Below are 27,858 nucleotides of genomic sequence, written 5' to 3' on the forward strand. Positions count from 1 at the left end.
AGAGCATCGTAGAGCCGGAGTGGTTTGTGCGCTGCGAGAAGGCACAGGTCCAGCGTGGCTGAGACACTGTGTGCACACGACTGTGCTATTTGTTTGCAGCATCCCCCCCTCCCCACAGCGTGACTGAACTAGCGAGCCTAAAAAGCCAGCAAACAGAAGTGGAACAGAGGGAACTGCCTTGGAAGTGACCCCACACTGCCCACAACATCAGAGAAGGGACAGATATCTCTTTACTATTTTTACAATCATTCCTTTTTTTTTTCTCTTTCTTTTTTTTCTTTTTCTTTCTTTTTTTTTTAATTGTTAAGTCTTCTATTTCTCCCCTAATTTTTATTTCTATAACCTACTATTACTTTTCAAAAAAAAAAGACTTTTTTTTTTAAAGGCAAACACCATATATAGTTTTTGTGTGGTTGTTGGTGGTGTTTTTTTAAATAATTCTTGTGGCTTTTTTTTTTTCTTTTTTCTTTTTTCCTTCTGCTTCTTTTCGTTAATATTGTATTTTTGAAAATCCAACCTCTGCTCTAGATTTTTAATTTTTGCTTTTTGGTTTTTGTTGTCAATTTTGTACATTAAAAATCCAAACTTCACTACCCAATTTTACCTGAGAGTGAGATTACTGGCTTGACCACTCTCTCCTCCTTTGGACTCTCCTTTTTCTCCAGCAGGTGGCCTCTGTCTCTTTCCTCCCCCATCTCTTCTCTATCCAACTCTGTGAATCTCTGTGTGTTCCAGACGGTGGAGAACACCTAACGAACTGGTTACTGGCAGGATTTGTCTCTCTCCTTTTCATTCCTCTCTCTTATCCTCCTGGCCACCTCTGTCTACTTCCTCCCTCTCCTCTTCCCTGTATAACTCCGTAAATACCTCTGAGCGGTCCAGACTATGGAGCACACATAAGGAAGTGACTACTGGCTAGCTTGCTCTATCCTCTTTTGATCTCACTGCATCTCATTCCAGTTACCTCTAACTACCCTCTCCCTCTTCTCTTCTCCATGTAACTCAGTGAACCTCTCTGGGTGTCCCTCAATGTGGAGAAACTTTTCATCTTTAACCTAGATGTTTTATCATCAGTGCTGTATAGATGGAGAAGTCTAGAGGCTACTGTAAAAATAAAACTGAAAACCAGAAGCAGGAGGCTTAAGTCCAAAGCCTGAGAACATCGGAGAATGCCTGAATTCAGGGAACATTAAGCAATAGGAGCTCATCAAATGCCTCCATACCTACACTGAAACCAAGCTCCACCCAAGGGCCAACAAGTTCCAGAGCAAGACATACCACACAAATTCTCCAGCAACACAGGAACACACCCCTGAGCTTCAATATACAGGCAGCTCAAAGTTACTCCAAAACCTTTGACGTCTCATAACCCATTACTGGTCACTCCACTGCACTCCAGAGAGAAGAAACCCAGCTCCACCCACCAGAACTCCAACACAAGCCTCCCTAACCAGGAAACCTTGACAAGCCACTGATACAACCCCACCCACAGTGAGGAAGCTCCATAATAAAGAGAACTCCACAAATTACCAGAATATAGAAAGGCCACCCCAAATGCAGCAATATAACCAAGATGAAGAGGCAGAGGAATACTCAACAGTTAAAGGAACAGGAGAATTGCCCACCAAACCAAACAAAGGAGGAAGAGATAAGGAATCTACCTGAGAAAGAATTCCGAATATTGATAGTGAAAATGATCCAAAATCTTGAAATCAAAATGGAATCACAGATAAATAGCCTAGAGACAAGGATTGAGAAGATGCTAGAAAGGTTTAACAAGGACCTAGAAGAAATAAAAAAGAGTCAATATAGAATGAATAATGCAATAAATGAGACCAGAAACACTCTGGAGGCAACAAATAGTAGAATAACGGAGGCAGAAGATAGGATTAGTGAAATAGAAGATAGAATGGTAGAAATAAATGAATCAAAGAGGAAAAAAGAAAAACGAATTAAAAGAAATTAGGACAATCTCAGAGACCTCCAGGACAATATGAAATGCTCCAACATTCGAATTACAGGAGTCCCAGAAGAAGACAAAAAGAAAGACCATGAGAAAATCCTTGAGGAAACAATAGTCGAAAACTTCCCTAAAATGGGGAAGGAAATAATCACCCAAGTCCAAGAAACCCAGAGAGTTCCAAATAGGATAAACCCAAGGCGAAACACCCCAAGACACATATTAATCAAATTAACAAAGATCAAACACAAAGAACAAATATTAAAAGCAGCAAGGGAAAAACAACAAATAACACACAAGGGGATTCCCATAAGGATAACAGCTGATCTTTCAATAGAAACTCTTCAGGCCAGGAGGGAATGGCAAGACATACTTAAAGTGATGAAAGAAAATAACCTACAGCCCAGATTACTGTACCCAGCAAGGATCTCATTCAAATACGAAGGAGAAATCAAAAGCTTTACAGACAAGCAAATGCTGAGAGATTTCAGCACCACCAAACCAGCTCTCCAACAAATTCTAAAGGATATTCTCTAGACAGGAAACACAAAAAGGGTGTATAAACCCGAACCCAAAACAATAAAGTAAATGGTAACATGATCATACTTATCAATAATTACCTTAAACATAAATGGGTTGAATGCCCCAACCAAAAGGCAAAGACTGGCCAAATGGATACAAAAACAATACCCCTCTATATGCTGCTTACAAGAGACCCACCTCAAAACAAGGGACACATACAGACTGAAAGTGAAGGGCTGGAAAAAGATATTCCACGCAAATAGAGACCAAAAGAAAGCAGGAGTGGCAATACTCATATCTGATAAAATAAACTTTAAAACAAAGGCTGTGAAAAGAGACAAAGAAGGCCACTACATAATGATCAAAGGATCAATCCAAGAAGAAGATATAACAATTATAAATATATATGCACCCAACATAGGAGCACCGCAATATGTAAGACAAATGCTAACAAGTATGAAAGGGGGAATTAACAATAACACAATAATAGTGGGAGACTTTAATACCCCACTCACACCTATGGACAGATCAGCTAAACAGAAAATTAACAAAGAAATGCAAACTTTAAATGATACATTAAACCAGTTAGACCTAATTGATATCTATAGGACATTTCACCCCAAAACAATGAATTTCACCTTTTTCTCAAGTGCTCATGGAACCTTCTCCAGGATAGATCACATCCTGGGCCATAAATCTAACCTTGATAAATTTTTAAAAATCGAAATCATTCCAAGCATCTTTTCTGACCATAATGCATTAAGATTAGATCTCAATTACAGGAGAAAAACTATTAAAAATTCCAAATTTGGAGGTTGAACAACACACTTCTGAATAACCAACAAATCACAGAAGAAATCAAAATATGCATAGAAACTAATGAAAATGAAAACACAACAACCCAAAACCTGTGGGACACTATAAAAGCAGTGCTAAGAGGAAAGTTCATAGCAATACAGGCATACCTCAAGAAACAAGAAAAAAGTCAAATAAATAACCTAACTCTACACCTAAAGCAACTAGAAAAGGAAGAATTGGAGAACCCCAGAGTTAGCAGAAGGAAAGAAATCTTAAAAATTAGGGCAGAAATAAACGCAAAAGAAACAAAAGAGACCATAGCAAAAATCAACAAAACCAAAAGCTGGTTCTTTGAAAGGATAAATAAAATTGACAAACCATTAGCCAGAATCATCAAGAAGCAAAGAGAGAAAAATCAAATCAATAAAATTAGAAATGAAAATGGAGAGATCACAACAGACAACACAGAAATACAAAGGATCATAAGAGACCACTATCAACAACTATAGGCCAATAAAATGGACAACGTGGAAGAAATGGACAAATTCTTAGAAAAGTACAATTTTCAAAAACTGAACCAGGAAGAAATAGAAAATCTTAACAGACCCATTAACAGCACGGAAATTGAAACTGTAATCAGAAATCTTCCAGCAAACAAAAGGTCCTGGTCCCAGGTCCAGATGGCTTCACAGCTGAATTCTACCAAAAATTTTGAGAAGAACGAACACCTATCCTACTCAAACTCCTCCAGAAAATTGCAGAGGAAAGTAAATTTCCAAACTCATTCTATGAGGCCACCATCACCCTAATACCAAAACCTGACAAAGACGCCGCAAAAAAGAAAACTACCGGCCAATATCACTGATGAACATAGATGCAAAAATCCTTAACAAAATCCTAGCAGTCAGAATCCAACAAAACATTAAAAAGATCATACACCATGACCAAGTGGGCTTTATCCCAGGGATGCAAGGATTCTTCAATATCCGCAAATCAATCAATGTAATTCACCACATTAACAAATTGAAAAATAAAAGCCATATGATTATCTCAATAGATGCAGAGAAGGCCTTTGACAAAATTCAACATCCATTTATGATAAAAACTCTCCAGAAAGCAGGAATAGAAGGAACATACCTCAACATAATAAAAGCTATATATGACAAACCCACAGCAAACATTATCCGCTATGGTGAAAAATTGAAAGCATTTCCCCTAAAGTCAGGAATAAGACAAGGGTGTCCACTTTCACCACTACTATTCAACATAGTTCTGGAAGTTTTGGCCACAGCAATCAGAGCAGAAAAAGAAATAAAAGGAATCCAAATTGGAAAAGAAGAAGTAAAACTCTCACTGTTTGCAGATGACATGATCCTCTATATAGAAAACCCTAAAGACTCCACCAGAAAATTACTAGAGCTAATCAATGAATATAGTAAAGTTGCAGGACATAAAATCAACACTCAGAAATCCCTTGCATTCCTATACACTAAAATGAGAAAGTAGAAAAAGAAATTAAGGAAACAATTCCATTCACCATTGCAACGAAAAGAATAAAATACTTAGGAATATATCTACCTAAAGAAACTAAAGACCTATATATACAAAACTATAAAACACTGATGAAAGAAATCAAAGAGAACACTAATAGATGGAGAAATATACCATGTTCATGGATGGGAAGAATCAATATAGTGAAAATGAGTATACTACCCAAAGCAATTATAAATTCAATGCAATCCCTATCAAGCTACCAGCGATATTTTTCACAGAGCTAGAACAAATAATTTCAAGATTTCTATGGAAATACAAAACACCTCGAATAGCCAAAGCAATCTTGAGAAAGAAGAATGGAACTGGAGGAATCAACTTGCCTGACTTCAGGCTCTACTACAAAGCCACAGTCATCAACACAGTATGGTACTGGCACAAAGACAGACATATAGATCAATGGAACAAAATAGAAAGCCCAGAGATAAATCCACACACATATGGACAACTTATCTTTGACAAAGGAGGCAAGAATATACAATGGAGTAAAGACAATCTCTTTAACAAGTGGTGCTGGGAAAACTGGTCAACCACTTGTAAAAGAATGAAACTAGATCACTTCCTAACACCACAACACAAAAATAAACTCAAAATGGATTAAAGATCTAAATGTAAGATCAGAAACTATAAAACTCCTAGAGGAAAACATAAGCAAAACACTCTCCGACATAAATCACAGCAGGATCCTCTATGATCCACCTCCCAGAATTCTGGGAATAGAAGCAAAAATAAACAAATGGGATCTAATTAAAATTAAAAGCTTCTGCACAACAAAGGAAAATATAAGCAAGGTGAAAAGACAGCCTTCTGAATGGGAGAAAATAATAGCAAATGAAGCAACTGACAAACAACTAATCTCAAAAATATACAAGCAACTCATGCAGCTCAATTCCAGAAAAATAAACGGCCCAATCAAAAAATGGGCCAAAGAACTAAATAGACATTTCTCCAAAGAAGACATACGGATGGCTAACAAACACATGAAAAGATGCTTAACATCACTCACTATCAGAGAAATGCAAATCAAAACCACAATGAGGTACCACTTCACACCAGTCAGAATGGCTGCGATCCAAAAATCTGCAAGCAATAAATGCTGGAGAGGGTGTGGAGAAAAGGGAACCCTCCTACACTGTTGGTGGGAATGCAAACTAGTACAGCCACTATGGAGAACAGTGTGGAGATTCCTTAAAAAATTGCAAATAGAACTACGTTATGACCCAGCAATCCCACTGCTGGGCATACACACCAAGGAAACCAGAATTGAAAGGGACGCATGTACCCCAATGTTCATCGCAGCACTGTTTATAATAGCCAGGACATGGAAAAAACCTAAATGTCCATCAGCAGATGAATGGATAAGAAAGCTGTGGTACATATACACAATGGAGTATTACTCAGCCATCAAAAAGAATACATTTGAATCAGTTCTGATGAGATGGATGAAACTGGTGCCGATTATACAGAGTGAAGTAAGCCAGAAAGAAAAACACCAATACAGTATACTAACACATATATATGGAATTTAGAAAGATGGCAATGATGACCCTGTATGCAAGACAGCAAAAAAGGCACAGATGTGTATAGCGGACTTTTGGACTCAGAGGGAGAGGGAGAGGGTGGGATGATTTGGGAGAATGGCATTGAAACATGTATACTATCATGTAAGAATTGAATCGCCAGTCTATGTCCGATGCAGGATATAGCATACTTGGGGCTGGTGCACAGGGATGACCCAGAGAGATGTTATGGGGAGGGAGGTGGGAGGGGGGTTCACGTTTGGGAACGCGTGTAGACCCTTGGTGGATTCAAGTCAATGTATGGCAAAACCAATACAGTATTGTAAAGTAAAATAAAGTAAAAATAAAAATTAAAAAAAATAAAATAAAAAGACTGTTTGTACTCAAAAAAATCATCTATATTTTTAGATATGTTGGGTATTGTCTATTTTCAGAAAGTATGTAATGATGTAAAGAGAATATTTTTTCATAGTTTTCAGACTGATTATAAAAAGTGAGCTTGTTCCATTAGATAGTCCCTCACTTCCTGAAATAAATTTTGTCATATTGATAAACCAAAGATGTTTTGCAAGCTGTTCAATAAAATCAAAAGTTTTCTTCTGTGTGTATATATATACATATCATATAGCTGGATATTATGTATAATCTATATATGTATATACAAATGGCAAATAAATTTGATATTTCTTTAAAGAATTTTATAGACTTAAAATTCTAATTTTGATTATTGTATTTATATCTAGGTGGAATTAATACATGACAATACAAAGAATGCTATGAAAATGAGAAAAATGTTCAATGAGGAAACACCGTCAAGTATGAATGACGCAGTATGCTTAGTAATGAAGAATTCTGTTCAGAGAATTTTTATTTCGTGATTTGAAGATATTTTTTTCTCTCATTAAAAAAGAATGTAATGAGTTCAAGGACCTTTTAGCCAGGCAGTTATGCAATCTCAAACATTTTAATGAGTGTATGCCTCTCCTTGAGTCAGCAAACAGATTAACAATTGGCCTCCTGTAAATGCACAGTTTGGAAAGATACAAAGGAATGGCCTCATGTATCACCACGTGTGGTGACCAGGGTATATAAGCATCCCTCTGCACGTGCTGACATTCACGCTCAGGATCTGGTCTTAAACAGCAAACCAGACTCACCACCCCTGACACCATGTGCCATTACAGCAACCACTACAGAGGCCTGGGCTATGGCTACGGCTACGGAGGCTTTGGCGGCCTGGGCTTTGGCCGTGGCTGTGGATGCGGCAGCTTCCACAGGCTGGGCTATGGCTCAGGCTTTAGAGGTTATGGATGTGGCTCCAGTTTTGGAAGCTTTGGCTCTGGCTGCTGTCACCATCCACTGTTCCTTAGAAGATGTGCTTTCTCCAGCTTCTACTAAACTCTGGCTCTAGTACCCCAACATCTGCTTCCATGAGTGGATTTGATAAAATATTATTCAATCGATGAACTGAAATTGCCCTAGGCCAATTTAGCGTGAAAAACTTAAGAATTTCAGAAAATTTATTATTTAGAAGCATCTCTCCTGACATTTGTTAGCTTGGACACTAGCAGATGACTTTTGTAAATGACCAATAAATGATCTAATTAGAAATAAAAAATATGGCTCTTATAGGTTCATTTAACTAAGTTATGCATACATACCTATATGTAGTTTTGCTGTTAGCCAATTATAAACATAAGGATTGTGCCTATTAAATTTTTATGAAAAAAAGTTATCTTAGATATAGCTATTTATAACTGGTAGTCAGCCATACTATTAAAACTATATCAGAGCATGCTTGCATTTCACAATACTTAAAATTCATATTTTAATTTTTTAGAGAAAGTAAATTCTGTTTTCCTGTGACTTTGAATTATATGTTATCTTCCTTTCTTCACAATCTTCTACTTTCATCTAGTTTGTTATGCATGTAACATAAGACTGACTTAAATGATAAAAACATGAACTTTGGTCACTCAGCCTACTCATCTCACCCTTTTATGGAAACACAGTTCTTCATCTGTATCATCATTACTACACTGAAGTATTTGTAATCCAAGCCAGGCTACAGCAATACGTGAACCATGAACTTCCAGATGTTCAAGCTGGTTTTAGAAAAAGCCAGAGGAACCAGAGATCACATTGCTAACATCTGCGGGATCATCAAAAAAGCAAGAGAGTTCCAGAAAAACATCTATTTCTGCTTTATTGACTATGCTAAAGCCTTTGAATGTGTGGATCACAATAAACTGAGGAAAATTCTGAAAAAGATGGGAATACCAGACCACCTGACCTGCCACTTGGGAAACCTATATGCAAGTCAGGAAGCAACAGTTAGACCTGGACATGGAACAACAGACTGGTTCCAAATAGGAAAAGTACGTCAAGGCTGTATATTGTCACCCTGCTTATTTAACTTATATGTAGAGTACATCATGAGAAATGCTGGGCTGGAACAAACACAAGTTGGAATTAAGCTTGCCAGGAGAAATATAAATAACCTCAGATATGCAGATGACACCACCTTTATGGCAGAAAGTGAAGAAGAATTAAAAGGGCTCTTGATGAAAGTGAAAGAGGAGAGTGAAAAAGTAGGCTTAAAGCTCAACATTCAGAAAACGAAGATCATGGCATCAGGTCTTATCACTTCATGGGAAGTTCGTTCAGTTCAGTTCAGTTCAGTCGCTCAGTCGTGTCCGACTCTTTGCGACCTCATGAATCGCAGCACGCCAGGCCTCCCTGTCCATCGCCATCTCCCGGAGTTCACTCAGACTCACGTCCATTGAGTCCGTGATGCCATCCAACCATCTCATCCTAGGTCATCCCCTTCTCCTCCTGCCCCAATCCCTCCCAGCATCAGAGTCTTTTCCAATGAATCAACTCTTTGCATGAGGTGGCCAAAGTACTGGAGCTTCAGCTTTAGCATCATTCCTTCCAAAGGAATCCCAGGGTTGATCTCCTTCAGAATGGACTGGCTGGATCTCCTTGCAGACCAAGGGACTCTCAAGAGTCTTCTCCAACACCAGAGTTCAAAAGCATCAATTCTTCGGCGCTCAGCCATCTTCACAGTCCAACTCTCACATCCATACATGACCACAGGAAAAACCATAGCCTTGACTAGACTGACCTTAGTCGGCAAGGTAATGACTCTGCTTTTGATATGCTATCTAGGTTGCTCATAACTTTTCTTCCAAAGAGTAAGCGTCTTTTAGTTTCATGGCTGCAGTCACCATCTGCAGTGATTTTGGAGCCCCCAAAAGATAAAGTCTGACAGTTTCCACTGTTTCCCCATTTTTTCCATGAAGTGATGGGACTGGAGGCCATGATCTTCGTTTTCTGAATGATGAGCTTTGAGCCAACTTTTTCACTCTCCTCTTTCACTTTCATCAAGAGGCTTTTTAGCTCATCTTCCCTTTCTGACATAAGGGTGGTGTCATCTGCATATCTGAGGTTATTGATATTTCTCCCAGCAATCTTGAATCCAGCTTGTGTTTCTTCCAGTCCAGCACTTCTCATGATGTACTCTGCATATAAGTTAAATTAGCAGGGTGACAATATACAGCCTTGATGTACTCCTTTTCCTATTTGGAACCAGTCTGTTGTTCCATGTCCAGGTCTAACTGTTGCTTCCTGACCTGCATACAGATTTCTCAAGAGCCAGGTCAGGTGGTCAGGTATTCCCATCTCAGAATTTTCCACAGTTTATTGTGATCCACACAGTCAAAGGTTTTGGCATAGTCAATAAAGCAGAAATAGATGTTTTTCTGGAACTCTCTTGCTTTTTCCATGATCCAGTGGATGTTGGCAATTTGATCTCTGGTTCCTCTGCCTTTTCTAAAACCAACTTGAACATCAGGGAGTTCCCAGTTCATGTATTGCTGAAGCCTAGCTTAGAGAATTTTGAGCATTACTTTACTAGCATGTGAGATGAGTGCAATTGTGTGCTAGTTTGAGCATTCTTTGGCATTGCCTTTCTTTGGAATTGGAATGAAAACTGACCTTTTCCAGTCCTGTGGCCACTGATGAGTTTTCCAAATTTGCTGGCATATTGAGTGCAGCACCATCTCAGCATCGTCTTTCAAGATTTTAAACAGCTCAACTGGAATTCCATCACCTCCACTAGCTTTCTTTGTAGTGATACTTTGAAGTCTAAGGCCCACTTGACTTCACTTTCCAAGATGTCGGCTCTATATTAGTGATCACATCATCATGATTATCTGGGTCGTGAAGATCTTTTTTGTACAGTTCTTCTGTGTATTCTTGCCACCTCTTCTTAATATCTTCTGCTTCTGTTAGGTCCATACCATTTCTGTCCTTTATGAAGCCCATCTTTGCGTGAAATGTTCCCTTAGTATCTCTAATTTTCTTGAAGAGATCTCTAGTCTTTTGCATTCTGTTCTTTTCTTCTATTTCTTTGCACTGATCACTGAAGAAGGCTTTCTTATCTCTTCTTGCATTTCTTTGGAACTCTGCATTCAGATGCTTATATCTTTCCATTTCTCCTTTGCTTTTCACTTCTCTTCTTTCACAGCTATTTGTAAGGCCTACCCAGACAGCCATTTTGCTTTTTTGCATTTCTTTTCCATGTGGATGGTCTTGATCCCTGTCTCCTGTACAATGTCACAAACCTCATTCCATAGTTCATCAGGCAGTCTATCTATCAGATCTAGACCCTTAAATCTATTTCTCACTTCCACTGTATAATCATAAGGGATTTGATTTAGGTCATACCTGAATGGTCTAGTGGTTTTCCCTACTTTCTTCAATTTGAGTCTGAATTTGGTAATAAGGAGTTCATGATCTGAGCCACAGTCAGCTCCTGGTCTTGTTTTTTTTAACTGTATAGAGCTTCTCCATCTTTGGCTGCAAAGAAGATAATCAATCTGATTTCGGTGTTGACCACCTGGTGATGTCCATGTGTAGAGTCTTCCCTTGTGTTGTTGGAAGAAGGTGTTTGCTATGACCAGTGTATTTTCTTGGCAAAACTCTATTAGTCTTCGCCCTGCTTCATTCCACATTCCAAGGCCAAATTTGCCTGTTACTCCAGGTGTTTCTTGATTCCCTACTTTTGCATTCCAGTCCCCTATAATGAAAATGACGTCTTTTTTGGGTGTTAGTTCTAACAGGTCTTGTAGGTCTTCGTAAAACCTTTCAACTTCAGTTTCTTCAGCATTACTGGTTGGGGCATAGGCTTGGATCACTGTGATACTGAATGGTTTGCCTTGGAGACGAACAGAGATCATTCTGTCATTTTTGAGACTGCATCCAAGTACTGCATTTTGGACTCTTTTGTTGACCATGATGGCTACTCCATTTCTTCTGAGGGATTCCTGTCTGCAGTAGTAGATATAATGGTCATCAGAGTTAAATTCACCCATTCCAGTCCATTTGAGTTCGCTGATTCCTAGAATGTCGACGTTCACCCTTGCCATCTCTTGTTTGACCACTTCCAATTTGCCTTGATTCATGGACCTGACATTTTAGGTTCCTCTCCAATATTGCTCTTTACAGCATCAGATCTTGCTTCTATCAACAGTCACATCCACAACTGGATATTGTTTTTGCTTTGGCTCCATTCTGTCATTCTTTCTGGAGTTATTTCTCCACTATTCTCCAGTATCATATTAGACACCTAATGACCTGGGGAGTTCCTCTTTTGGTATCCTATCATTTTGCCTTTTCATACTGTTCATGGGGTTCTCAAGGCAAGAATACTGAAGTGGCTTGCCATTCCCTTCTCCAGTGGACCACATTCTGTCAGAGCTCTCCACCATGACCCACCTGTTTTGGGCTGCCTCGCAGGCATGGCTTGGTTTCATTAGGTTAGACAGGGCTGTGGTCCTAGTGTGTGATTAGATTGACTTATTTTTTGTGAGTATGGTTTCAGTGTGTCTGCCCTCTGATGCCCTCTTGCAACACCTACCATCTTAATGGTTTTCTCTTACCTAGGGCGTGGGGTATCTCTTCAGGTCTGCTCCAGCAAAGCACAGCCACTGCTCCTTACCTTGGACGAGGGGTATCTCCTTACTGCCGCTGTTCCTGACCTTCAACGTGGGATGGCTCCTCTAAGCCCTCCTGTGCCTGCTCAGCCACCGCTCCTCGGGTTGCTCCTCCCAGCCGCTGGCCCTGGCCTCAGGCTCAGGGTGGCTCCTCAGGGTCACTACCCCCGGCCTCCGGTGCGAGGTGGTATCTCCTGGCTGCCCCTGACCTCCGACGCGGGGTAGCTCCTCTCGGCCACTGCCGCTGACCTCGGACACGGGGTGGCTCCTCCCGGCTGTGCCTGCACCCTCGCAGCCTGGCACTGTAGGCCGCTGTCCCTGACTTCAGATATGGGGTAGCTCTGGGCTGCGCTTAGTGTGCCAGCCCATTGCCACTTCGCCGCCTGTGCTTAGTGCGCCGGACCACCGCCGCCACCTATGATTATTGGGGAAACAGTGGAAACAGTGGCAGATTTTATTTTTGGGGGCTCCAAAATCACTGTGGATGGTGATTGCAGCCATGAAATTAAAAGACACTTACTTCTTGGAAGAAAAGTTATGACCAACCTAGATAGCATATTCAAAAGCAGAGACATTACTCTGCCAACAAAGGTCTGTCTAGTCAAGGCTATGGTTTTTCCTGTGGTCATGTATGGATGTGAGAGTTGGACTGTGAAGAAAGCTGAGCGCCCAAAGAATTGATGCTTTTGAACTGTGGTGTTGGAGAAGACTCTTGAGAGTCCCTTTCACTGCAAGGAAACCCAACCAGTCCATTCTAAAGGAGATCAGTCTTGGGTGTTCTTTGGAAGGAAAGATGCTAAAGCTGAAACTCCAGTACTTTGGCCACCTCTTGTGAAGAGTTGACTCATTGGAAAAGACCTTGATGCTGGGAGGGATTGGGGGCAGGAGGAGAAGGGGACGACAGAGGATGAGATGGCTGGATGGCATCACTGACTCGATGGACATGAGTTTGAGTGAACTCCGGAGTTGGTGATGGACAGGGAGGCCTGGCGTGCTGTGATTCATGGGGTCACAAAGGGTCGGACACGACTGAGCAACTGAATTGAACTGAAGAATTCACTGGAAGAGACCCCAATGCTGGGAAAGATTGAGGGTAGGAAGAGAAGGGGTTGACAGAAGATGAGATGATTGGGTGGTATCACCAACTCAAAGGACAAGAGTTTGAGCAACTCCAGGAGATAGTGAAGGAAAAGGAAGCCTGTCATGTTGCAGTTCATGGGGTTGCACAAAGTCGGACACAACTTCATGACTGAACAAGAAGGACAATAAATGAACAGAACAATTATCAAGGAATAAAACATTGTTAATCTTCAACTAATCAGAATTACCATTTGATAATACTTTAAAAATTATATATAGAGGAATTTCAGTAAAATATTTTCACTTTAAAAATGATCATTTTATTGCAATATAAAAAATTAGAAATAGACTAAATAAAATACCAGATTTTCTCAATTATTTCCCTAAAACTGAATGATATCTTTAGATAATGATATAAACCAAGTAATATTTGGTATAAATTGGCAAATATAATTTTTAAAAGGGCCTCCTGGATAGCTCAGCAGTAATGAATTGCCTGCTAATGCAGGAGACAGAGATTTGTTTCCTGGGTCTGGAATATCCCCAGAAGAGGGCCTGGCAACCCACCCCAGTATTCTTGCCAGAAAAATCCCACGAACAAAGGAGCCTATCAGGCTATGGTCTATGGGGTCCAAGAGTTGGACAGGAGTGAAGCGACTGAGCAAGCACACATGTAATCAGGTAATAGTTCCAAGTTTAGGAACTTGCTTCAAATGGCTAAAAATAAAGTCATCAATGTCATTAGATAGAGAAGTATTGTGTATGACATTTCTAAAAAAAATACATTATCATGTTTTCTTACATTCTGTTTTACAATTCAATTAGTTTTGTCTAAGGAACACATTTTGAGTTCACGGTAGAAATGCCCTTTTGTTGTTGCTGTTTAGTCACTAATTTGGGCTCCCCTATTTGTGTCCAACTCTTTAGTGACCCCATGAACTGCACCCTACCAAGCTCAACTGTCCATGAGCTTTTCCAGGCAATAATACTGTAGTGAATTGCCATTTCCTTCATCAGGGATCTTCCCAACCCAGGGGTCAAACCTGTGTCTTCTTCATTGTCAGGCAGATTCTTTACCACTGAGCCATCAGAAATCCCCTTAGCTGCCAAATAAAAGCTACCATTTGGCCAATGGAAAAATATATTTTCATCATTTAGCATGTCAAAACAGGATCCGAGCTTCACAATCAACTCATTGTCTTCTTGTAGCAGTTCCTAAAAAGATTAACAAAGAATTGCCCAAGTCTTAGAGTCCATTGAATTACTCACAAAAGCCACTCTGCAAAGGACTCTCAAAAGAAATATACATTTCTCAGTTTTCAAAGATAATTAATATCCAAAGGATATTACTATTGTTCTTTTATCCACAATAAAAAATACAAAAAATACCTGATTCGTATATTTCATAGCATTCATTCACATTTTTTGTTCTTAATTATGTATTTACATATTACTATTTTCTTTGAAAATACAGAATAAATTAATGCTATATTTCATCTTTCAGCTTTTAAAAAATTATAAAATCTATTGTTTTTTTATATCACATGAACATAGCTATTTTCATTGGCAGTAAGAACATAAATTAGCGCTTATTACACTCAGTCTAGTAGATTTGCTTAATCATTTATAGGATGCTTAAACTTAGATTTCTTTGCCATTACTTGACCTCAAAATTACTCAATGAGAAAAAAATAGTCTTTGACAACTACTTTCTTTTTCAGAATGAAAAATTAAGATGGAATAAAGTTTGCTAAAAGAGAAAGGAGGATTTAACAGTAGGATTGATTATATTTTGAGTTAAATATTCCTTTAAAAGCTGAAAACCATTTGAGTTAATAATTCTTCTTAGGTAATTATTACAAGTTGTGGCCTGCATAATTTATTATTTTATTAATTTGGCAAGTTTTTTTGTTTGAAAAAAACTAAATAAATCTGGTTGGGAAAATGTATTATCAAAAACATCATTAAGACACTAACTGAATTTGAGTGGAGTTTTCTAGTGGCCTAGTGGTTAAGATTCTGGGCTTTCATTACCAGGTGTCAGGCTCAATTCCTTGTCAGGGAACCGAGATCCCACAAGCCCCATGGTCTCGCAAAACAAAGAAAAAAAGAAAATATATTTGCAGCCCTGTATACATTATTTGGGGCTTCCCTGGGAGCTCAGCTGGTAAAGAATCCTCCTGCAATGCAGAAGACCCAGTTCAATTCCTTGACTAGGAAGATCCTCTGGAGAAGGGATAGGTTATCCACTCCAGTATTCTTGGGCTTCCCTGGTGGTTCAGACAGTAAAGAATCCGACTGCAATGCTGGATTGCAGATCTGGATTCAATCCTTGGCAAGGGAAGATCCCCTTGGAAGAGGGCATGGCAACCCACTCCAGTATTCTTTCCTGGAGAATTCCCATGGACAGAGGAGCCTGGGATCACAAAGGAGTCCATGGGGTCACAAAGAGTCGGACACAACTGACTGACTATGCACAACACATATATTATTTATGGCTTCCCAGTTGGCGCTATGGTAAAGAACCTGCCTGCCAATGCAGGAGACATAAGAGACTTGGGTTCAATCCCTGGGTTGGGAAGATTCCCTAGAGGAGGGCATGGCAATTCACCCCAATGTTCTTGCCTGGAAAATCCCATGGACAGAGGACCCTGGTGAGCTATGGTCCATAGCGTTGCAAAGAGTCAGACATGACTGAAGCAACTGATGATGGGTACATTATTAAGAATAGCCTAGGTATGGAATTAATTTAAGAGACAATTGATGGAAAAATCAACAAGGAAAATGTGTTCTGTGTAAAATGAAGTAATATCCAACCATAAAAAAAAAAAAACATTTCTTCTACTGGGAACAACATAGACGGACTTTGAAAGTATTATGCTAATTGAAAAAGGACAAAAAAAAAAGACAAACATTATATGATCTCACATTTATGTAAGATTGAAAAAACAAAAATTTAAACTCACAGATAGAACATATTGGTGGTTGCCAGAGACAGGTGCAGAGGCTTAGGCAAAATGGGTGAAAGTGCTCAAAAGTTACAAACTTCAAGTTATAAAATATATATCATGGGCATCTAAGATACAGCAAAGGGGATATGGTTAGGAACACCATATTGTACATTTGGAAATTATTAAGGGAGTAAAACTTAATAGTTTTTATCACATGAAAAAAATTGCAACTGTGTGGTGTGGATTTAATTAGACTTACTAAGGTGATCAATTTGCAATGTATACAAATATTGAATCACTGCACTGTACACCTGAAAACAATACAATAATACTGGTCAATTATATCTCAATGAAAATGTCATTTATAAACCTCAAGACAAATCAAAACAAAGCACCAGTAACAAAACAAAATACTCCATAACATGATTAAGTAATGGAAGGTGAACATGTTGTTAAAGACTCAAGTCCAAGATATGGTCATATTCAGAGGAACTTGAACAAAGGTTAGATTTACTATCTTCATGGAGTGAGCCAAGAAAAAGCAGAAGACTGGCCAACTGCATGAAACACCTGTTCCTGTCTCAGTCATTTCATCACTACATTCATTTTTGGCAATATTCAAGGCATCAGGATTTTAAGAAGCTGTGTTAGAAATGTTGCATAATTTTTAAAAGCATGTAAATCTTTTTTATTATATCTAAAGCCTTAATAAGTGAGCAATTTTTTGTGGAAAAAAATTGCTGATTGCCTGAGAGAAAATAAAGCACTCAGTCAGAACTGTTAGAGAAATTTAAAGGCAAAAATAATATGATAAAACTACAGACATGAATAGAGGGATAAAATATTGATTGGGAAAGAGATAAAAGCAAAAATCTAGGTGGTGCAAGCATGTATTGGGAATGGCTGTAGAATGAGATTTAAAGAAATGCTGAATAAGAGAATAACATACGGATAATGAAGAAGTGTACATAAGAGAAGAAAAATGGTAACTGTAAAGCATAGAGATAGAGTGTCTGATGAACTATGGAATGAAGTTCATGGCATTGCACAGGAGTCAGGGATCAAGACCATCCCCATGGAAAAGAAATGCAAAAAAGCAAAATAACTGCCTGGGGAGGCCTTACAAATAGCTGTGAAAAGAAGAGAAGCGAAAAGCAAAGGAGAAAAAGAAAGATATACCCATTTGAATGCAGAGTTTCAAAGAACAGCAAGAAGAGATAAGAAAGCCTTCCTCAGCGATCAATGCAAAGAAAAAGAGGAAAACAACAGAATGGGAAAGACTAGAGATCTCTTCAAGAAAATTAGAGATACCAAGGTGCCGGGAGCCAGCGTGAGGAACTCCGCCCATGGCAAAGGTCATGAGGAAGGAGGCTTCGGCATATGCAAAGGCAGAATCGAGCCTCAGGAAACCCCCTGTTCCTGAGCATCTACCCCCAAAACCAGAGTTTGTCTACTTTACTTATGCTCTCACCTACAGCTCTGGCTTTATGGGGGTCTCTCCCCCATCAACATTTCTCTCGGAGAAGGAGTTAACTTGCAGCTCCAGTTAATAAAAATTCCTGGGCATGACAAGAGTGTTTCAACTTACGAACTTCTCTGAAGGTTATCTAGCCTGCCTGTACAGGTTCAGCCACATGTGATTGTTTACAGCTTCCCGAACTTCATGACATTGTGCAGGAGACAGGGATTAAGACCATCCCCAGGGAAAAGAAATGCAAAAAAGCAAAATGGCTGTCTGGGGAGGCTTTACAAATAGCTGTGAAGAGAAGAGAGGTGAAAAGCAAAGGAGAAAAGGAAAGATATAGGCATCTAAATGCAGAGTTCCAAAGAATAGGAAGAAGAGATAAAAAAGCCTTCTTCAGCGATCAATGCAAAGAAATAGAGGAAAACAACAGAATGGGAAAGACTTGAGATCTCTTCAAGATAATTAAAGATACCAAGGGAACATTTCATGCAAAGATGGGCTCAATAAGGGACAGAAATGGTATGGACCTAACAGAAGCAGAAGATATTAAGAAGAAGTGGCAAGAATACACGGAAGAACTGTAAAACTGTGAAAGTGCTGCACTCAATATGCCAGCAAATTTGGAAAACTCAGCAGTGGCCACAGGACTGGAAAAGGTCAGTTTTCATTCCAATTCCAAAGAAAGGCAATGCCAAAGAATGCTCAAAGTACCACACAATTGCACTCATCTCACATGCTAGTAAAGTAATGCTCAAAATTCTCCAAGCCAGGCTTCAGCAATACATGAACAGTGAACTCCCTGACGTTCAAGCTGGTTTTAGAAAAGGCAGAGGAACCAGAGATCAAATTGCTAACATCCACTGGATCATGGAAAAAGCAAGAGAGTTCAAGAAAAACATCTCTTTCTGCTTTATTGACTATCCCAAAGCCTTTGACTGTGTGGATCACAATAAACTGTGGAAAATTCTGAAAAAGATGGGAATACCAGACCACCTGACCTGCCTCTTGAGAAATCTGTATGCAGGTCAGGAAGCAACAGTTAGAACTGGACATGGAACAACAGACTGGTTCCAAATAGGAAAAGGAGTGTGTCAAGGCTGTATTTTGTCACCCTGCTTATTTAACTTCTATGCAGAGTACATCATGAGAAGTGCTGGACTGGAAGAAACAGAAGCTGGAATCAAGATTGCCAGGAGAAATATCAATAACCTCAGATATGCAGATGACACCACCCTTATGGCAGAAAGTGAAGATGAGCTAAAAAGCCTCTTGATGAAAGTGAAAGAGGAGAGCGAAAAAGTTGGCCTAAAGCTCTATATTCAGAAAACGAAGATCATGGAATCTGATCACATCACTTCATGGGAAATTGATGTGGAAACAGTAGAAACAGTGTCAGACTTTATTTTGGGGGGCTCCAAAATCACTGCAGATGGTGATTGCAGCCATGAAATTAAAATACACTTACTCCTTGGAAGAAAAGTTATGACCAACCTAGACAGCATATTCAAAGGCAGAGACATTACTCTGCCAACAAAGGTCTGTCTAGTCAAGGCTATGGTTATTCTAGTGGTCATGTATGGATGTGAGAGTTGGACTGTGAAGAAAGCTGAGTGCTGAAAAATTGATGCTTTTGAACTGTGGTGTTGGAGAAGACTCTTGAGAGTCCCTTGGACTGCAAGGAGATCCAACCAGTCCATGCTAAAGGTGATCAGTCCTTTGGAAGGAATGATGCTAATGCTGAAACTCCAGTACTTTGGCTATCTCATGCGAAGAGTTGACTCATTGGAAAGGACTCTGATGCTGGAAGGGATTGGGGGCAGGAGGAGAAGGGCACAACAGAGGATGAGATGGCTGGATGGCATCACTGACTCGATGGACGTGAGTCTGAGTGCACTCTGGGAGATGGCGATGGACAGGGAGGCCTGGCGTGCTGCGGTTCATGGGGTCACAAAGAGTCAGATATGAGTGAGCGACTGAACTGAACTGAACAGAACTGAAAGCATAGAGATGAAATCACCTGCATCTTAAGATATTTGGGTATTGTCCAATTTGGAAAAGTGATAACAATGTAAAGAAAATAGTTTTTCATGGTTTTCAATCTGATTATGAAAGTGAATTCATTCCTTTTGTTAGTCTGTCAGTTCCTGAAATAAATTTTATTATATTGATAAACCTAAAAAATGTTTTGTCAGTTGTTACATGAAATCAAATAATATTCTCTTGTGGGTGTATATATCATATACCTGTATATTATATAATGTTTCTATGTACATAATGTATAAATGGAAATAAATTTAATATTTCTTTAAAGAATTTTATAGATTTAAAAAATTTAATCTTGATCAATGTATCTAGATCTAGGTGGAATTAATACATGACAATCCAAAGAATGCTATGAAAATGAGAAATTAGATAACATTCAATAAGAAAATATTGCCCAATATGAATGATGTAATATGTTTAGTAATGAAATCTATTCAGGGCATTTTTATTTTGTGACTTTGAAGATATTTTCTTCTCTCATTAAAAAAGAATGTAATGAGTTCAAGAACATTTTAACCAGGCAGTTATGCAATCTCAAACAATTTAATGAGTGTGTGCGCCTCTCCTTGTGTCAGCAAACAGATTAGCAATTTGCCTCAAGTAAATGTATAATTTGGAATGATACAAAGAAATGGCCTCACATATCACCACGTGTTGTGACCAGAGTATATAAGCAACCCTCTGCATGTGCTGACATCCACACTCAGAACCTGGTTTTGAACAGCAAACCGGACTCACCACCCCTGACACCATGTGCCATTACAGCAACCATTACAGAGGCCTGGGCTACGGCTACAGAGGCTTTGGTGGCCTGGGCTTTGGCCATGGCTGCGGATGCGGCAGCTTCCGCAGGCTGGGCTATGGCTCTGGCCTCGGAGGCTACGGTTGTGGCTCTGGTTTCAGAAGCTTTGGCTCTGGCTGCTGTCACCGTCCACTGTTCTTTAGAAGATGTGGTTTTTCCAGCTTCTTCTAAACTCTGGCTGTAGTACCCCAACATCTGCTTCCCTGAGTGCAAATTTGACATAACATTATTCAGCCGATGAGTTGAGATAACCCTACCCCTATATAGCATGATAAACTCAAGAATTTCAGAGAATTTATTATTTATAAGCATGTCTGCCACATGTCTCCTGGCATTTGCTTGGGCACTATCAGATGACTTATGTTGGTGATCAATAAATGTTCTAATTGGAAATAAAAAATATGGCTCTTTGTGGTTCATTTAACTCAGTTATGTGTACACACCTATATGTAATTTTTCTTTTTGACACTTATAAACACAAGGATTAAGCCCTTTAATTTTTTATAAAAACAACTCATATTAGATGTACCCATTTATAGTTGCTAGTCATCCATACTAAATTGAAACTGTAGTCAGAGCAAACTTGCATTTCACAAATCTTAAAATCCATATTTCTAAATTTTTAGGGAAAGTAAGTTCCATTTTTCTGTGAATCTTTTAATTATATTTTATAATGTCTTCTTTGTTCATAATCTTCTGCTTTCATCTACTTGGTTATACATGTAAAATAACACTGACTTAAATGACTAAAAGTCTTTTACAATCTGTATAATAAAAACATGAAATTTGGTCATTCAGCTCACTCATCTCACTTACCCTCCTATGGGAACACAATCTTTCATTTGCATAGTCATTGCTACACTGAAATATTATAATTCATTAAGACAATAAATGCACAGAAATATTACCAAGGAGCAAAACATTGTTTATCTTCTACTGAACAAGATGATCATTGAATGATTTTTAAAAAATAATATAAAGATGAATTTCAGTAAAACATTCTCCCTTCAAAAATAATCATTTTATTGAAATAAAAGAATTGAGGAATAGAATAAGTAGAACACCAGAGTTTCTAAATTGTTTTCATAAAACAATGATATCTTCAGAAAATGATATGGCCCAAATAATATTTGGCATAAATTGGGCAAATATAATTTTAAAAAGAGCTTTCTTCATAGTTCAGTGGTAGAGGAACCACCTGCCAATGTAGGAGACCTGGGTTCAATTCCTGGGACAGGAAGATCCCCTGAAGAAGGAAATGGCAACCCACTCCAATATTCTTACTTGGGAAATACCATGGACAGAGGAGTTAGCTGATTACAGTCCATGAGGTCACAAGAGACAGACAAAACTTAGTGATTAAACAACAGTAATTGCATAAAAGAACAAAAAGTGAAATCATAGAGACCTGAATGCAACGTTAAAACTCTACAATGCTGCTTCATAATCTTGCAGGCAAGGTTTTTGTGCTTGTTCAGTTGCCAAGTCTTGTTGGACTCTTTGGGACACCATGGACTGCAGCACACCAGGCTTCCCTGTCCTTCATTATCTCCCTGATTTTGCTCAAAATCATGTCCATCGAGCTGGTGATACCATCCAACCATCTCATCCTCTGTCGCCCCCTTCTCCTCTTGCTCTCAGTCTTTCCCAACATCAGGGTCTTTTCCAAAGAATCAGCTCTTCACTTCAGATGGCCAAAATATTGGAGTTTCAGCTTCAGCATCAGTCCTTTCAATGAATATTCAGGACTGATTTCCTTTAGGATTAATTGGTTTGATCCTCTTGCAGTCCAAGAGACTATCAAGAGTCTTCTCCAACACCACAGTTCAAAAGCATCAATTCCTCTGTTCTCAGCCTTTAGTTATAGTCCAACTTTCACATCTGTACATGACTACTGTAAAAACCGTGAGTTTTATTATACAGACCTTTGTCAGCAAAGTGATATATCTGCTTTTTAATGTGCTGTATGTCATAATTAGGTTTGTCACAGCTTTTCTTCCAAGGAGCAAGCATTTTTTTTATTTCATGGTTGCAGTCACCATCAGCAGTGATTTTGGAGATCAAGAAAATACAATCTGTCACTGTTGCCACTTTTTCCCCATTTGTTTCCCATGAAGTGATGGGACTGGATGCTATGATCTTAATTTTATGAATGTAGAGTTTTAAGCCAGCTTTTTCATTCTATTCTTTTACCTTCATCAAGAGGCTCTTTAGTTCCTCTTCACTTGCCATTTGTGTGGTATTATCTGCATATTTTTGATTATTGACATTTCTCTAGGTAATCTTGATTCCAGCTTGTGAGTCATCCAGTCTGGCATTTCACATGATGTACTCTGCATATAAGTTAAATAAGCAGGGTAACAGTATATAGCCTTGATGTACTCCATTACCAGTTTTTAATCAGTCCATTTTTCCAGGTCCAGTTCTAACTATTGTTTCTTAACATGCATACAAGTTTCTCAGGAGTCAGGTTAGGTGATCAGGTATTCCCATTTCCTTAAGAATTTTCCACAGGTTGTTGTGATCCACACAGTCAAAGGCTTTAGCATAGTCAATGAGACAGATGTTTTTTAGGAATTCTCTTGCTTTTTCCAAGATCCAGAGGATGGTGGCAATTTGATCTCTGGTTCCTCTGCCTTTCCTAAATCCAGTTTGTATATCTGGAAATTTCTGGTTCATATACTGGTGAAGCCTATGTTGAAGGATTTATAGAATGATTTTGCAGACAAGGTATCTTGGAACAAATGATTTTCCCTCGAAACTTGGTGACAAAATTAGGGACAGAACCCTGCTGTCCTGATTTCCGTGATGACTATAAAATGTTCACTCTGCAAGTATTTTCTCCCTGAAAATTCTCAGATAGACTATTTAAAAAGTTTTGGTGATAGTTATTAGAGCTGAATTATGACAACTCATTTTAGGAAGATTGGTCTCATAAATCAATACCTGTGTTTCTTTAACATGTTTACTGTTCTCATACAGAGAATTGTACTTATCAATTTCTAGTTTATCTGCTTTTGAATGTAACTAAACAATGAGCAATGTTAAAATTCAAGTCTAAATAAAAACAAACCATAGCAAATCAAAAATTTACCATCTTTTCTTTCAGTCAGCATTATCTAGGGGTTCTTTGTAGCACCATAGTGGGCTCAGTAGGAGAAATAAAGGTAAGTTACTTTGTAGAAGAATTAGACTATATATTAATAATTTGATGCAAAAGAGAAGAATTTCTATTTCCTTTTCATTTGGTTAATATCTCTAGGGACAGTATGCATGAGGATGACAAGCAGTAATCAATATAATTATTATCATTGCTGACATTCTTAGTGTAATCAATATTATCATAATTTTGTGCTAAGATTTCATTGATCTATCTCTGAGATGAAAGTAAATGTTTTGAATTTATAACAAAAGACTTCTAGGAAAAATGTGAGAACATTTTAGATTCTTTCACACATCAACATGAATAGAAACTTAAGTCATGTGTTAAAAATTAAAACAAATATAATCTGAATCTGCTTTTGATCCACTGATTAGATAGAAAAATAGTAACTCACCATAGAAATTTCCAACATGACTATTTTTCTTGTGCTTGTGGTGGGGGGGAAAAACTGTTCCATAATTTTCTAACTATTTTTGCTTTTTAAAAAAAAAAAAAACAGCTAATGAGCATTTATAAAATATGCATACAATTGTTATTTGTTTCTTTTTTGAAAACACAATTAACATTTATTGTTATTGAAGATTTTTAGGTATATCCCATATTTTTTCCATGTATAAAGTAGAGAGAGCCTAACACTTAAAAAAAAGAACAAAAAAACTCTTAATCCTGGTCATATGCTCTGATTAAATCACACAAGAAGTGTGAAATCTTTAATGTTATGTAATTTATTTGTATTTCTAAATGATTCATTAAAAATAAAAATATTAATATTTTCAGCTGATTATCTGAATACAGAATAAAAATGGAATAAAATTGGGTTAGAGTGGCAGATTAAATATTAAGTAAAGATTAAGTAAGAGATTAAAGTCTGACATTGGGGTAATGACATTCTGTAGCCAGAAAGCCTGTTGGAACTCACATCAACCTTCAGATATTTCCTAGGAAAGCCAACAAATTATTCAGGTATGATATATATGTTCCTCCTTTTAACATCACAGTCATACAATTAAACAATACTGTTGCTATGTTTTATTTAGATACTAGGATAACGTCAGAGAACAAACCTGACGAAAATACATTATCCAAATGTTGCTTACAAATCTCAGCAAAAGCTTAGCAATACGGTCATAGTCCCATAAAACATGTTTCTTGAGTTTCAAGAAATTTTCTCAAGTTCCAAGGTTTGGGCACGTATACTTATGGCTTTTTCAGGTATGAGACCAGCTTTGGATGTTAGTGACAACCTCTCTGGGCTAATCTGAGGAACTCTGTGAATACCTGGTCAAAAGTTTTCAAGAAGTATATCTGCCGGGAGCCAGAGTGAGGAATCCCACCCGTGACAAGGTCATGCGGCAGAGGCCTTGATGGGCAAGGTGAATCAGGCTTCAGGTTTTCCCCTTGGTATTTCCTGAGCATGTACCCCGCCTAAAATAAGAATCTGCCTGCCTTATTGTTCTTATAACCATTCTTCCTTGTATTTTTCTACTTTTCTGACACTCTCTGGAAAAAGTTAATTCAGGGCTTCAGTCTCCTGCAAAAGAATGTCTCAGCTTAAAAACCCCTCTGATAGCTCTCTAACTTGCCTAACAGATTCCCTCGGACTTTTTACAGCTTGTGAGTTGTTTACAGTCTCCCAACCGCGAGAGGCACAGGAAGCTTAAAACATCCTAGGATTGCAGGGGCTTCTGAGGTGTCAAGATCATTAGAATAAAACTGGTTAAGCGTTTCATTGTTGAGCCAATACTTGCTGCCAAATTTTCATATCTTTTATTTGTTGATATAGATGGTATATAGAAAAAACAAGTAGCAACATTAGATCTTTGAGTTAAGTACCTTCTTTGTTATAACCCACTGCACCTTTGTTCTATAGAGATGTAACTTTAGTGCTTTAAGGAGATGCAGATTAAAGAAAAACACTTCAGGGGAAATGAGATTAACATTCATTAAGGAAGGGAGCCAAAAAGTGTTAGCAAGCCTCTTGGCCAGAAGATAATGTAAATCACCTGAGACCTTTTGTATACAAAAAGATATACAGAAAGGGTCAGGACTGCTGCCCCTGCATGACTCTGTATCTTCCATTATGTAAAATTTAGGTTATATAGTAGTTTTGATGTTAGCAACACTAGACTTTTGAGTTAATTACTTTTCTTCTGTTATATATCACTGCACTCCTCTTGTGTCCTTGCTATGTAAGAATATAACTTTATTTAGTGTTTTCTGAGGGTGGCACCAGACTTTGGGAAGATCAACACAAATAAGTCTTCTGGTTGACAAACCCTGATCAGAAAAAAGGCTGTAAAATGTTCATTGGCCCTCTGGCCAGAAGATGATGTAAATCACCTAAGGCTTGTATATACAATTAGGTATGCAGAGAGAAAGCCTGATTTTGATAAGAGTCTGGGCTGCTAAAGCTGCATAACTTTGTATTACCCATTGATCTCTATGTACAGTCAAAAAGGTATAAAAGGCCTTTCTAGACAACAGAGGCAGGCCAGTCATTGGAATGACTGGTTTCCCCCATGTCTCCTCTTTACTCTATTTTCTGGCTGTATTCCCATCTGGGGCATGGAAGCTCGCCATGTCTACTTACTTGTCCCGGCTTCTAAGATCTGTAAGAGAGAGAGCCCAAGGCGGGCCACTCTCTGATATTCAAATGGACGCTGGTGGTCTAACGTAGATGGTGCAATCTCCTTGTCTGGAACTTTATTGGCTTTCCATGTAAACCAAGTTATGCAGCCTCTTTTCTCCACTTAATTTTCCTACTACACTATTTCTTCCTAATCTAATCTTATATTAATAAATGAATAAGTTTTTTCCTCGTCTACTCCGTCTCCCCTTCGAATCACCCTGGATCCACTGGGGCTGGACCCCAGCATATATCCTTATTCTCTGTCCATTTTACCAACTGTGCCATGCATTTAGATAATTTAAGTATTTCAGGTTGTACAAGTCCTTATAAAATTTCAGAGGATTTTGGAAGTTGAAAAATATTTTGAACAAGTAACATTATCAACATCTTTGAAAGGTCTAATTGATATCTTAGGAAAGTCTAGTTAGAAATTGCCTGAAAACAAAAAGTTGGCATGTATGTGTGTGTATGTGCTCAGTCATGGCCGGCTCTTTGTGACCGCATGGACTATAGCCTGCCAAGATCCTCTGTCCTTGGAACATTCCAGAATGTACGTAGAGGAGAAAACTCTAGATTAAATATAAGCTCTTAATTTTGAAGAAGGCATAATACTGTTAGTTTTATCCATGGTATGCTAGTAAACAAAGTTTGCATAATTTAGAATCCAGGATAATTGTTAAAGAATAGAAGTAAAAGGAGAATAATTTCTTGAAATGTGGTTACCAAACTACAAAATTTCTTATCTCCACTGAAAAGGATTTTGGAAACATAAAATCATAACCACATCTCTTTACAGTTCAAATTGGTCACAGGGAATCTATTGATTAAAGTCAATACAAAAACTCTTTAATCAATGAAAAATGCTGCATTAATATGAAAGGGCATTTTAGTAAATATTTTACCTTTTGTGTGTATAGAATAAAAACTAATTATACCTGGTCAATTTTCCAAGTCTGAATAAGTTGTTTTTTTGTTTGTTTGTTTGTTTGTTTGTTTTAACAAATATAATTGCTGCTCTCCAACTGAGAGGAACCAGACCCTTTGTTCTGATATTTCTACCTACCTAACACTCCAAGACTGAGCCAGTCATGAAAACAATTTTCAGTTTGTCTCATCTCCTCATTCACTGATTTATCTTTAATTCCACCATGTAAATCTTCCCAAAAGAGATTTCATCTTTTTCATCACCAATTCTTCTCCTTTATTTGACATGTTTTCATCAATTCATCACGATATTCTCTATTAAGAGTCTTCTTATATCAACTTTCACTCCATTCCTATCTTAACATGCCATTCTCCTACATTCATCTTATTGGTTAGAAACCCAAAGTTTGACATCTCTGCTTGGGTTATGATGTCGATGTTAATTAACTCT

At 38.2% G+C, this 27,858-nt stretch overlaps 1 long non-coding RNA gene across 1 annotated transcript; it reads right to left on the bottom strand.

Moving 5' to 3' along the window:
• LOC108636746 lies at positions 832–21,078 on the bottom strand. The gene is made up of 4 exons (XR_001918554.1): positions 20,585–21,078; positions 7,500–7,503; positions 1,385–1,388; positions 832–842 (listed from the first exon to the last, which is right to left on the bottom strand). It is a non-coding gene; the product is annotated as an uncharacterized LOC108636746 (long non-coding RNA).

The sequence above is a fragment of the Capra hircus genome, chromosome 1 (assembly GCF_001704415.2).
Source record: "Capra hircus breed San Clemente chromosome 1, ASM170441v1, whole genome shotgun sequence".
In the NCBI taxonomy this organism is placed as follows: Eukaryota; Metazoa; Chordata; class Mammalia; order Artiodactyla; family Bovidae; genus Capra; species Capra hircus.